A 14752-nucleotide genomic window follows, 5' to 3' on the forward strand; every position below is an offset into this window, starting at 1 on the left:
TCTAAGATACAGTGGGATTTGCTCCGACTCTCCAAAGATCCTACTAAGATTTTATAAGCTTAGAAAATAAAATGTGTTATTAACAAAGAGTACTTTTTAAAGTATTAAAAATAAACTTCAATGTTTATTTAAAATAATATTCTTTAGTCTATAAATTATCAAAATTCCTATTTATTTATCACAAGCACCGCAGTCCTTTTTTTTGTTTTCAAAATTCAACTATTTTGATAAAAATTCGTCTTTTTGACTTGAAAATTCAACAACTTGATTGATTTTTTTCTTTTTTTGGTTTAAAAATGCATTTTTTTGTACAAATTTGATCTTTCTTGTTTAGAAATGCAGCTGTCTGGTTAAAAATTATTCCGTTTGAGTTTAAAATTAACGTTTTATTTGAAAATTCACATTTTTCTGTTGAAACATAAACTATTCTATTAAAAACAAGTTTTTTCGGTTCGAAAATTCAAAGAAATGGTACAATCTGTACTATTTGGTCGAAAGTTGAAGTACTTTTTTAAAAATTAATTTTTTAAATTAAAGATTTATTATTTTACTTAAAAATGAATTTCTTTTGTTAAAAATTTCAAATAATTCCTTTTCCCTTGCTTAAAACATTTTTTAATGAATATTTAAGTAAACCATTTTATGGAAGAGTCGTATTTTTTGGTAGAAAATACATTTTTTTAATGCAACCTTTTGGTTGAAAACTAATCCGTTTTAGTTCAGGATCAAAGTATTTTGTTGGAAATTCATATTTTTTCTTTCAATTGAAAGTTGATCTTGATTTAAAATTAAAATCAATTTTGTTTGAGATATGAATTATTACATTTTTTGTTGAAAATTAATCTTTTTAGGTTGAAAATTCAACTGATTATTTAATAGCTAATACTACTTCTAAATTCAATTTTTGGGGAAAGATTAATAGTTTTACTTGAAAATTGAACTAATTTGTTGAAAATTCGTTTTTCAGTTTAAAATTATTTTTTGTTTAATGTAAAAATTCAACTATTTGTTTGAAAACTCAACTGTTTGGCATAAAATATATGAAATTTGCTGAAAATTCAACTATTTGTTAAAAACTGATCTTATTTGTTGAAAATTCGTCGGTTTTGGTACAAAAATAATCTTCTTGATTAAAAATGTAACTATTTGGTTAAAAATGTATGTATTTTTTTCCAGAATTCATATTTTTTAGTATATCATTTTTGGTTGAAAATTCCACGAAATGGTTGAAAGTTGCACTACTTAGGTAATTAGCGAAAATATTAGGTCGGTAAAAATTAAGTAAGAAAAGGGGGAGGGTTATAATGTTTGGAACCTTACAAAGGGGGGGTACACGTACAGAAAAAAACTGTATATAATTTATGCAAATTATTTAGTGGGATTTTTTCGCTTTAATATTATTATTTTTTCATTAATTGTAGTAAAGGATTAAATAATTATTGAGAAAAAAATTGATAAGCAGTTTCTTTGTAGATGAGTGGCAGCGATGCAAGGTCGTTTATGACTTTGCAATGTAGACATTTATGAACACAAGTCTATGTGAATTTGCCTGTGGCAAAAGTAAAAGTTCGTGATCCGGAGAAAGCCTAGTATTTCTATAGATATATCTCCTGTGTCAGTGAACTAGCTAGAGCTCATTTCTATACCTCCATTCTTGCGCAAAAATATCGCGAGTTCAAATACACCTGGGACTTTAGTCAGAAATCATAAATTGTGTGCTAAAAATAGAAAAAATAAGTACTTTAAATAAGATTTAAAAATAAATAATTCTCAAATTAGACGACGATAATGCCCAAAAAGACTTAATATCTTTTTATCAAATTAAGCCCTTACAAATTGTATATTTTAAGGAAAGAATTTCTAAAATAAAGTTTTAAAGTTTCTGGCTGAAAATTGCAAAAAAAAAGCTTTGAAGGAAAAGTAACACGACCTACAATGATTATTTTAAAAATCATATGCCACAATAATCTAGATATAAATATGAATAAAATAGGTTGCAAACTGAATATTTATAGGGTGGTCGTTTCAATCGAGGAAAACATTCCCGGTCATTTCCGGGTTCGCATAAAATTTTCACTGTCATTGAATTAAGAAAAATTTTCATATGAATCAATCAAAGCTGAAGTGCAAATGAAAGAACTAAAAGCGAAATTCTTTTAAGTTGTCAACTTTTGAGCAAAAATGAAGGCTTTTAATTTTTAAATTTTAATCAAGTCAGAAACATTAAAAATAAAACGAATATATTTTTTTAATCTTGAAACCTTTTCAAATTAAAAGTTAAATTATTTTAACTTAAATCATTTAAAAAATAATCTAAAGTTAGTACACGATGAAATCTTTACGATTTAGGGTTTTCTATCTCAAACAATTCAATTTCAAATCGTTTTGATTTAAATTTTTATTTATAATTACATTTAAAAGTTTCTATTTTTTATTTTGAAAATGTCAAATTAAATAAAAGCATTCAATTATAAATGTTTTTATTTGAATTTAAGTTTACATTCCAGTTTAAACATTTGCTTAACTGCCAATGCTTTCAAATTAGAACAGTTCGATTTTTAACGTTAAATTCTGTAACAAATATTATTTTTATCAGATTCAGAATCGCCTTGTCAAATAAATTTTTAATCAATTCTTAACATTCAAACTACAGTTTAATTTTGAAAATAATTAATTAATTTACATTTACAGTTGAGCAACTTGGCACTCTTTTTATTTAAAAAATTCAATCGCTTTTAATTTGTAATTATTTCAGTAATTTTATCAAACTGAATGATTTTATAATTGAAAAAATGATTGGATATATTTTTCTCCAAAAAACATGGCCAAATCCCCGATGAAAATTAAATGCACTGTCATTTCCCGGTTCCCCGGTTCAGCAACCACCCTATTAGTTTATTATATCATTTTTTTTATCTAAAAGAAATCAATATTCATTTTTTCACTAAAAGAAAACGAAAAGGAAATATAAACTAACACTAATACTCGATCATTCCTTCCGCATTTAATTAAGATAAATCGAAACGAATGTAAAATATGAGTATGAATTAAAGAATCTTTAATTTCTCAAACACAAAAGAAAAATTTGATGAGATTTTTCGCAAGGATGAGCACATAGCGCAAATCGCGTTTGATTGCTAGATTTGAAGAACTAGAGATATTTTTTGATACGTCACAGTCTGATAATACGTTTGTGAAAATTGAGTTGATATGGGATAATGAGAATTGCGCACGCGATTTCTGAAAGCTACACGATCTCACATTCCGCAGTTTCATCGTCATTTATTCCAATTGCTGACTATGTACAATCTAAAAATGTATAATTTGTACAAATGTCACGTTTATAAAGAAAAGGTCATCTCTTCATATAATCACGGAAAATTTTTATCGAAACGCTGGATTCAAATAATGAATGCAAACTACAAATAAGTCCCTATTCTAGAAAGAATTTGGTTAAACAGTCTAATACGCCAGTAATAAAAAATAACTATAATCAATAGTGAAATCTAATAATTAAATAATTATTCAAATCATTCACGGATCTAACATTGTAAGAGTGAAGAATATGCTAACTGATTTTTTTTCGAAAATTTTAGTCTTAAATTTGAGATATTATAACTGAGATAAGTATTTTCTATGCTTCTTGTATTAACATAAAAGAAACTAATAACAAAAAGAGCTGCAACTTCAGTAATTTTCAAATTAGACATAATCTTAAAAAGCAAAATTGAAGCGAAAAATTCTTTCGTTTGCATAATTTGTATTACGTAATTCCTGAGCATTTTTTAAATCCCTTTCTATAATGCAGAAAAACTATGTATGGGCCAATTTGGCGTTTGTGGAATTTACAAAAAAAAAAGTTCAAAGATATATATATATATATATAGAAGTGAAAAATGTAAGTGTCAGGATATCGATAAAAAGAAATTTTTGTCTGATGAAGGATGAAAGTTTGTCTGTGGCATCTGTATCAGTGCCAATAACCTTGCCCTCTGAATTTTTAAAGATGCTTTCATAGAAAGTTAAAATGTTAAATCTTAAGAATACATCGAAATCCTGCTACTAACCTTAATTTTAATTGAAACTTTGTAATTGTTCTCTGTAAATTAGTGCTCCTTTTAAATTAATAAAAAAACATGTTAAAAACCTAATTAAAGTGAAATTATTTTATCAGTTTGTATGCGTTCTTTTACAAAACAGATGAAATTATACTTTATTTTTTAATGATCCTCATTATGAAAGCGCTTCTGGATGCTACAGTAAGAATTTGATGAATGGGATTTAATTTTTACTTTGTTGCGGTTGAGGATTTAAAATTATAAGTTTGGTTTTTATATTAAAATAATTTCTTTATTGGCATTCAGAAATAGAATTCTAAACAATTCATTAATTACTTAGGCGTTTGTTATCACTTCCCACTAGTTTTTTTAGAGAAAATGTTCCAAGCACGTTTCGTCCCACGAATTTCATATTTTAGAGGCTAATAAACAACATTTTTCTTCCTACACATAACAGTTTTTTGTGTGACTATTCACCGTAAGAGACAGAAATTAAATCTTGCATCGATGTCTAATAATTTTAGGAAACTTCATTGTTACAGCTAATTACGTTAATCCAATTTTCTTTAAGAATTTCCATGTTTATAAGTAAACATTGCATTAATATATTTATATATAATATGTTATTATTAATATATTATACTGATACAGTTAGAAATACGACATTTTATACAAACTTTATGATTGCTCTAATGAAATTCTCAAATTGTAATGAGACTTTAATCTATTTAGTAGAAAATAATTTCAAGTGTCAGAGATCAGTTCAAATTATTTCACTTACAAATTAGAATTACTTAAGAAACTAATTTGAATTTGTGTTTCTCAACTCTATTCAAATTAATTGGATTGCAAATTCGATTGTGTAACTGTAATGAAGTCTGAATATAAGTGTTAATTGCATTGAAGTAAGAAAGTTTATTCTTCAAAGAGTAAGAAGAATTCTAAAATGGAAAAATAATAAATTAACGGGTGAATTTAAAAAATGAATAACAAAGTATATAGACCAACATTTAATTCTAAAAATCCCAACGAAAACTCGAAATAACGATCTGTTTTATTGTTTTATTAATTTTTATATTATTGCTACGAAGTAAGATATTTATAAATACATCGATGTGAATATAAAGTGCTTTAAAAAATTGTTATTATATAAAAAATAACTTTTAGTTTAAGAGAGCAGAATTTTTAAAATCTTATACTGTAAAAATCAGACCGCATGAAGATAAATATCATATTTATGTATATTTTTATTCGAAAGTAGGATAAAAAATAAAATAAAATCAATGAAACACACTAATTAAGAAACGCTCTTAAATCAGTATAAAAAATATACGTAAAATATTGGAAGTAAAGTTTCTTAAAAACTGCAATAAAATTTTAATGTTCTCAGTGATATTAACTACTAATTGTAAGTTACGTTTCAGTGGAGGACTTTTCCTTATCTAAACTTTTTTTATTTCGTCTGTATTAAAGTTTCTAATTAAAGGGCATCATTTCCACTTCGTAAATCATTTTCAATATTTAACTTTATAATTTTTTTAGTATCTTATAATCTTGAGTAAGGTAGTTGTATTGATAAAAACAAGGCCTCTGGAAGAAAATTTAAAAAATCGAAATGATACTATTATTCTTGTCTTATGAAAGAAAAGGCATTATTTTTTATAAAAAAAGTTTAAAACTTACGAAAAATAATCATTCTGAAGATAATTCTCGTAATAGAATTTTTTTACTGTCACTTCAATCATTTTTTTTTAAATAGCTGAATTTTAATGGATCATGGCGTAATTTTGCAGGGACAATCTTTCCTACAAAACAACTGTTTCTAGTTTTTTAAAAAGTAAATGGTCTTTAAATATAGATATTTATTTTAAATCGGAAACTGTAAAGTTCTAGAGAATGACAACCCCCTCCCCCCAACAAAATTAGCCGTTACTTATAAAATGTATCCATTATCAAAAATTGGTAAGAACAAATAATAAAATTAAGTAATTTTAAAATAACGACTGTTAATTAATTGCAATAAATGAAAGGTGGGACAGCAGAACCAAGTATAAGTGCCATTTTTCCAACAAACAGTAAAAAATTTGATTTTAAAATTATTTACACGATTCGTTTAAATATAAGAGAAACTATTGTGCGGCAAAAACTTAATAGTATCCATGCAGTGGACAATTTTTTCTCCATCCAATTTGTTATATATAGTATGAATATAAAGTCTGTACCCTTTAATTGTTTATTTATACTACGTCCCTAATTGAGACCATACAAGAATAGTGAAATACAGGCTTTATGTATTTTTTTTAGATAAATCAAATAGCGCTATTAGTTTCCGTATCTCGCATTTTTAAACAAATTTTTAAAAATAAAAATGATTTAAACATTAAATTTTTTAAAATAATATTTAGTTTTCAAATGATTTTATGACAAAATAAGTTTTTTGAAAGTTTTAAAAAATTGTGAGTTTCTAGGCTTCTATTTGGTTCGTAACATATTTCTCGTGCAGCACTCTGATATACATGATGTTAATGGGTGTTTAAACAACAACAAAAAATTCAATTTGTACAAATTTTGTACAGACCTATTAAATCTCAAATTTTCTTTCTTATTTTTGTTTGTTTACAAAATAATTCGATTTTTAAGAACGTTTTTTGCTCTTCTGAGTAACCTTGGTGATCTGCTGTAACACGGTTCAAATGTATCTTGATTTAGACAAAATTGTTAATGTATTCAAAATTTTGTGTCAATGTCACTAGATCCACTTAAACAGGCTGTTCTATTTGCAGAGCAAATATTTTTCCTGAAAATTAGTGAATCCATGTGAGTGTTTCAACGACTAAAAAAGAAAAAAAAAGAATCTTAGATATCTTTAGGATCTAAAGTACAGTGATGCCATGTTTAAATTTAGATCTTTACCGAGAATTTTAATTAAAATTTGTCATTATTTTTCTGAGTGTTTAGTACTCTTTTCAAGCATTTCAGCGTTTGCTTCCGGAACTGGTATTTTACACTTTAACGATTTGCTTAAAGCGATAATTTTCTTTCGAGACCCTAAGTACTCTCACTTTCATTTTCGCGCCTTCTCCCTCTATATGTTTTTCTGTTGAATGCTAATAACAATGATAATAAAAAAATGTTTTTTTCTCGAATTGAACAAGAAACAAGACCTTTCTCCCAACGGCAAAGCAACCTCGACTCTTGTCTATAAAATCCATGGCTTACAATTGAATTACAGCTCAAGGACGAAATCAACAATAATAAAATATAAAGTGATCATCAAGGCTGGAATTTCCGACATCAACTTCATGTCCGGTTTCACTAGGAAGGTCCGAAAGCGATCTCGAAAGTGGCTAGAAAGGGGTGATGTTTGTCTCTCCAAATCAGCTGACAACTGACAGCTGACAACTGACTCTGGGGTCGTTAAGTGGTAACAGTCACTACCATGTGGCGCGTCATCACTGTCTGCAATACGGTACACAGGTTTTTCGCATGGTGTATGCGTAATTTAGAGCATTTATAGTCACACACATATACACCATTTCTACAATAGCGGAGAATGTTAGTTACATTCTGAAACGTCGAAAAATGGGGTGGCAACTACTCTAATTTTGGTGGCAACTACTGTCGAGGGTTGGTTTTTCACGTGGAGTTGGGGTCTATGTCACGAATTGTAACAATTTGATTAATCGCGCACTAGCACTGTTTTGAATCCGATTTGTTTGTTTATTATTGAACCGACGCGGATATGCAGATGTAAGACCGGAGAACGGCAGCACGATCGCTGATGGAGGTTTCAGCTTGACTGGCCGTCGCGATGCTCTTCGGAACCGCGAAGTGTCTGCCTGTCTATACCCCACCTCATCCAACACGTAAACGTGTGTCCGCGAATGTAAAGCTAGGCTCGTGCCTAGAAAACCGTTCGTACACTCACAATCGGTACGAGCGGTACTTCACGGTACGGTTCGGATCGGTTAGGTTCACTGTCTATGCACTCCACTGTTACGTGATTTCCCACCTTTCTACCCTAAAAGGAAACTCGGTTTTTATATACCAAGGGACTGATTGAAACGTTGTCAAAACTGTTATATGGGGAAACCATGCATTGATGGAAATCGTAAATTGTTAGGTAGAAATTGACGGTTGTCTAAAGAGATTTGTGTCTTGGCTGCCTGTCTGATTAAATTGCAGCTTTTCAAATCAATTTTGTGTGAGAAAGAGCGAAAATTTGTATGTTTGGTAAGAAAAGGGATCGGCGTAATATATAGGTAAGGTAGCGTTGAAATATTGGGCAATGGAAGGCAGGGACGATATTTCACTGATTCGAAGTTTGAAGCGTAGAGTAACAAATTAATAATTTCGAAATAAACAAACACTCAGAGGAACGACCACTTGGTACACATGAAATTTCCTCTTAAACTTAAGTTTAAGAGGACTTTCATGTCTCAAAAAAAATCTTATCGCAGCAAACATCCGTTTGATTACAAACTTCACCAAATCTTGCAGCCAAATAATTCTCTTTGCGTAAAAAAGATTTTCACATTTTCAAAACAAAACATCCAAGAGGATGGTGCTCTTGTTTTGAGGCAACTTTTTCTCTGATTGAAATAAGAGAATTTAAGATTTTAAGTTTGAAGAACTCAAAGTTATTATATTAACGGCGCCTCTATCTGCACCAAAATTAGATGAGCGTAGTACAAATGTTTATGGTAAGCTTAGACACTTCGTAAATTAACAGCCTTATACTTTAAAATGTCAAATTCAAGAATGAGAAATTCAAAATTTTTAAATGGATTCAAGTGCATTAAAAACAATTTAAAAGTATGGAAAAATGAATTAAATTCAATAAGTTTCAAATGATTTTAGAAAAATTGTAGGGAATTAAAAAGAATTTGTTGAAATGTCTAAAAATGCAAGGTGACTTTAAAAGGCTTCAAAATTAATTTTAAAAAATCCATTAAATTTAATAGAATTGAGTGAATTTAAAAGAATGAAAAAACATTTTTAAAAATAAAAAGAATTCCCAAGAACTTAATAGAATTCAGGATAAATTAATAAGAACTCTAGGTAAATTCTAAATAAATTCCAATGAACTACAAAAAAATCTTTGAAACTTTACAAAATCCCTCACTTTTTCTGAATAAATTCTTTGAAATCTATAAAAATATTATAAATTCCCGTGAAATTCCATGAAATTTGATTATATTACCGGAAATCCAGGAAAAATGATTAAAATACTTTGAGAGCTTTAAAAATCCCGTAAAATCACCTGAAATCTTAAAAAATCCCTTTGAATAATTAAAAATAGCTTAAAACCTTATAGATCCTTTAAGATCGTACAATATTTTACGAAATTGTAGGAAAATTTTTTAAATCTTTCAAATGTTCCTTGAGAGACCTAAAAATACTTTGAAATCATTGGAAATACCTTCAAATGATTGAAATCTAATAAAAATTCCTTGGAATCTTTTGAAAAAGCCTAAAATATTTCAAAGTTTTTGAAACATTTTGAAAATCTGGAAACTTTTTAAAACCTTGGGAATACCTTTCAATTATTTAAATTTATTAAAAATTCTTTGGCATGTTTTAAAATACCCTAAAATATATCAAATTCTTTGTAATATTTTGAAATCCTTTTAAACTTTTAAAGGCCTGATTATTCTGTAACTGACTTTTGCCATTTTTTCCTCAAAGTCCCTATAAAGTCCTATAAAGTCCCTAATAAATATAAAGTCCCTGAAGACAAAGTCTTTTCTTCAATATCTAAATTTGCTGAAATTCTCTCCTAACACTTTCCAAACTATTCTTTAATGTCTAGGTGCTTTATATTTGTTTTCTTACGGCAACCTTTTGCTTTACTGCAAATGCTGCTAGAATCAAAACGTACCTGAAACAAATGATAAAATCACTAATTACAAAAAGTTGAAATTAATAAATGCAATATAGGTTTGAAAAAATTGATGTAAAACCCTTAGTCGAATTATTTTGAAAAATATATTTTTAGAACCGTATTAATATATCTTTCTGTGAAACCGCACAATTCCCTCATCTTCTGATGTCATTCTTTATCTCGAAATGTATACACTTGATCGAAATAAAATAGGTTTCTGTTACTTAGACCTTTCCAAAGAAGTCTGCATAGAACACCTACACGGTCCCCGTTCCATTTAGGGGAAACCACCCGCCTCAAACTTTAATGACATCCATTTTTTATGACTTTAGGGGACAGGACAAAGGAAGAATCGCACTGAAATAGAATTGCTAATCGGATTTGCGTGTATTCATGTATTCAATTACTCACATAACTCAATTTCCCATTTTCCGCAGAAATAATTTAATTTGTGACAACCGCGGGGTTCAAAAACCTTTACTTGCTCCATTTCCAAAATAAATTATTTAAGCATCGGAAAGGATTGTATAATTTCCATCAAAGTGTCAAATATTTATAAACTCGAAATGTACAAACATTAATGGATATTATATATTATTTTTATATAAAACAGGGTGGCCGAAAAACATTAATAATGTTAATTAATAATCTGATTAATGTTCTTTTGAATTTAAGTGAATTCAAACGAATTCGATAAAATTTATTAGAATTCAAGGTCAATTTTAACGAATTAAAGATAAATTTCTGAAACTTCAAAACAATTCAAGTTACATAAAAAAAAATTCCAATAAATTGGAAAAAAATTCCAAAATATTGTGAGTTTGAAAGACTTCAGGATAAATTAATACTAAAACTAAAAGTTTTTTTAATCCATTGAATTGAATAAATTCAGAAGAATTCAAACGAATTAAAAAAATTCAAACGAATTCCAAAGGACTTAAGAGATATCAGTATAAATTAGTTTATTTTATTGATAAAATAAAAATGAATAAAGTGACCTTTTCGCTTTGAAAATCTTTAAAAACTGATTAAAAGTCATTTGAGAAAAAAGTGAATGAAAAGTGATTTTAGAAAAAAAGTCATTGAAAGTGGCTATATGGTATAACTCTGATTATTCTTCACAGTTACACGAAGTGCTTTTTGCATAAATTCCCTGACTTTTGCTATTTTTTTCAAAGTCCCTCACTTTTCCTCGATTTTCCCAACCAAATTCACTGGTTACTGATTTTTCAGGTTTTCCCTGACTTGCATCCATTCTGCAAAATATTTTTATTGATAAAGAAGAAAGGTAACATGTTTTTATATAGAAAGTGTTCCAGATTGTAATACCAAAGGCGAGGAATATTTCTGCATGATTCCAACATTATTCAGATGAAAAATTATCTTGAATGAAAGTCAATTTTTAGTGATATAATTGACATTAGTTAATGTGAAAGTATAATATTCTGAACAAAGACCATTTTGTATCATTGCTATCGAATCGTAACGTCCGCGTCCTATAATTGAATTCGAGCCTAGAGTCCGTAACAATGAGTGAAAGTTTGGAAGTCCTCCAGAGCGGAGTTCGAAACTAAACTACAAGTTTTTCGTGAATTCAACGTTTCTCAGGGGTAGTATTTTCCCTTATAGTTGAGAAATTTCCCATACAAATTACCTTTTTCATTTTCAGTGAGAACTTACATGAAAACAAAAATTCTGAAACACCATTTATAAGTCATTCTACAAGTTACAATTTTTACAATTTTACTGCTTTCAATTATTTAAAAATCTTTTACAATTAGCAGGCCTCGGGCTCACTTTAGAGATCAAAACTAGTGTCACGAATTTGAAAAATATAGTGACAAAAAAGTGCCATGAAATTTTTCAAGTATTAAACTTATGCGTATAGTGTGAAATTAAAAAGTGTGCAATAAAAAATTAACTTTTGTAAATCAAAATTCCCAGCTTTGTAACCTAATATTTTAAAATTATTAAAAATTAACTTCAATGTTTATTTAAAATATTGTGCTTACGTCTATAAATTATCAAAATTCCCTTTCCTTTACTGCCGGCTTCAAAGTCTGCCCAATTCCCAACTTTTCCTCGTTGATTATTCTCGATTGAAAAGTCTACTATTAAGTTTTTGGTTAAGAATTCAGCATTTTTGGTAAATAAAGTTTATTATTTGGTTCAGAATTGTATTATTTTGTTCAAAATTCAACAATTTTGTTGAAAAGTTATACGTCTTGTTAAAAAATTAAACTGTTTTGTTAGGAATTCGTCTTTTTGGCTTGAAAGTTCTACAATTTGATTGATATTTTTTTCTCTCTGGACTGAGAAATTTTGTTTTGGTTGGAAATTTAAATATTCCCTTGATCTTTTTGTTATGAAAATTCATCTCGTTCTAAAGAAGTTTCACCTTTTTGGTTCAAAATGCAACTGTCTGGTTAAACATTAATCTGTTTGAGTTAAGAATGAACTTTTTCTTAAATTCGGCTGTTTTGTAGAAAATTATAATTGTTGTGTAGAACAGTTTGTATATGTGGAACATTAATTAATATTAATTAGTTGTTTTTTTTGGTTAAAAATTCTTTTTTTTTACTCAAAATGGAACTATTTTGTTGGAAATTTAACTGATTGATTGAAAATTAACTTTTTCTTGAACATTCTTTTTTGTTTTTTGCTTAAATAAATAAAAAAACTGGTAGAAAATTAAACTATTTGATACGTTATTTTTTAATATAATTCATGCACCAAATTTCTGGCAAAAATTAGCGGACAACTGTAAGAAAATAGTCTCTTTAGTGTCATTTTTGTCGAAGTAGCAGACAAATAGTATCATCGCTCAAAAAACAGTTTAACATTGCATCAATAGTGTGGTGAGTCCGAGGACATTCCTTTCGATTTACTTTAGTGATACTGTGAAAAATATGAATCGTGGGTTCATCTGTGGCCACAAAAAATTCATGGTAAAAGTACTCTCAAAAGTACACAGAGCCACATGGTGGAATTTCCCATGGAATTCCCATAATATTACATCGTCAGTGTTATTATCGTGGACATATAAAAGCGTAGCAATTTCAGTTACACCACAATGACTAATATAAAAAATAATTATAAAAAATAAATATATTTTGATCGTTTTTGTTCACTTTTTTATTGGGATATATTAGTAAAAACAGGTTGAAAAAGAAATTTAAGAGACTTTTATAAAATTTAATGGAGTCGCAGGGACAATAGTCGTTTCGCATCGACAATTCAATAGCGGTTCTAGAAACGTCACTGGTAGACTGGCATCTGCACAAATACCTTGACTGCTCATTGTTTTCCTTTGCATTAACAAATATTGGTAATCGATTAAATGCACATTCGAAGCAGACAGCGTGTAGAATTATTTCTACAGAATTTAGTACGAGTTTATGAGACATTGAAAGTGTGACCGAAAAAATTAATTTTCAAAATTCCCCGAATTTTCCCTAAGCTTCCACTGTCTAATTTTTCATTTTCCCTGGCCATTAATATTCAAAGACCAGAATTTTAACTTGTAAAGTTTTTAGCAAAGAATCTTTTATAAACTGAATCAAACAATTTCAATATTTGGAACTCATTGACTTATGTCAATAAAAGAAGAGGACTTTTCAATATCAAAAGATGAATTTTCAACAAAATAGTGTATTTTTTAACCAAACATTGAAATTTTCTACCTACAAAAATAAATTTTCTATAAAATCGTCAAATTCTTACCCTAGTATCATTAAACTGCAACTAAACACAGATGAATTAAAAAAATAATTCTCATTAAAAAATATAATAGTTGATATTTCAGCAAAAAAACAAGGAATTTACAACAGAATAGTTCAATTTTCAACAATAAAATCATATTTGGAACGAAATAGTTACATAATAACAAAATAGTCAAATTTTCAACTAAAAGAGATGAATTTTGAATTAAAAAACACGCATTTTTAACAAATAAAATCCAGAAAGAATAAAAAGTTCGAGTGAAGTTCCGAAAAGCGCTTACCTTCGATTGATTTGAAACTCTGTATACCTATGTATTTTGACGCGCTGATCACGAATATGATAGTAAAAATACCCGCAAATTTGATTTTCATGGTGAAAACCATAAAAAGCCAATAAAAATCTTTTTTTTTACGTGAATCTTAGTGAATAGTGTAAATTTGTAAAAAAGTTTCAAATAAAAGTTGTAGATACTTTGAACATACATACTTTATGTTCAATATATTTTTACCCTATGACTGACGGTTTTCGAGAAAATAAGGGAAATGTCGGTTCGAAGTGTAGAGCTGCTTAGGTCACACACGGCCCCCTTCCCAGCGTTTCGGAGGGGAGGGGGGCAATGACTTGTCACAAAAATAACTTAGGTCAGACACGACCCCCTTTCCAACGTGTCATGGAGGAGGGCGCCCCTGTGACTGGTCCCAGAAAAAACTTAAGTCATATACGACCCCTTTTCAAACGTGTCATTGGGGGCGGGAAGCCAACCCCGTGACTGGTCCCAGACAAAACTTAGGTCATACACGACCCCTTTTCAAACGTGTCATGGCGGGCGGGAAGGCATCCCAATGACTGCTCACAAAAATAACTTAGGTCAGGCACGACGCCCTTTCCAACGTGTCATGGGGACGCACAGTGGGGTGAAATCGGAAAACGAGGTTCAAAATGACATTTAGAACGCAATTATGCACCGATTTTAGAATTTTTTTTTAAAAAAAATTCAGAACTAAATTTTTCAGAAAATGGTGATAGTAGATTTTTGATTTTTTTGTTTATTTAATTTTTATTTTAATGCAAACATCGAAAAAAATGT

The 14752-nt window shown here is 28.8% G+C and overlaps 1 protein-coding gene across 3 annotated transcripts in view; it reads right to left on the reverse strand.

Annotated features, from left to right (window-relative positions):
* Positions 1-14752, reverse strand: part of LOC117174622 (IQ motif and SEC7 domain-containing protein 1) — a 187413-nt gene that overhangs the window by 73772 nt on the left and 98889 nt on the right. Inside the window, exon 1 of one of the 3 annotated variants that reach the window (XM_033363872.1) lies at positions 7278-7857. The exons of the other annotated variants lie outside the window; for them this stretch is intronic. The gene's annotated coding sequence lies outside the window, so the exon portion shown is untranslated. Of the gene's footprint in view, positions 1-7277; positions 7858-14752 lie in introns of those variants that run through there. 3 annotated transcript variants of the gene reach the window in all.

This window comes from Belonocnema kinseyi, chromosome 6 (genome assembly GCF_010883055.1).
Source record: "Belonocnema kinseyi isolate 2016_QV_RU_SX_M_011 chromosome 6, B_treatae_v1, whole genome shotgun sequence".
In the NCBI taxonomy this organism is placed as follows: domain Eukaryota; kingdom Metazoa; phylum Arthropoda; class Insecta; order Hymenoptera; family Cynipidae; genus Belonocnema; species Belonocnema kinseyi.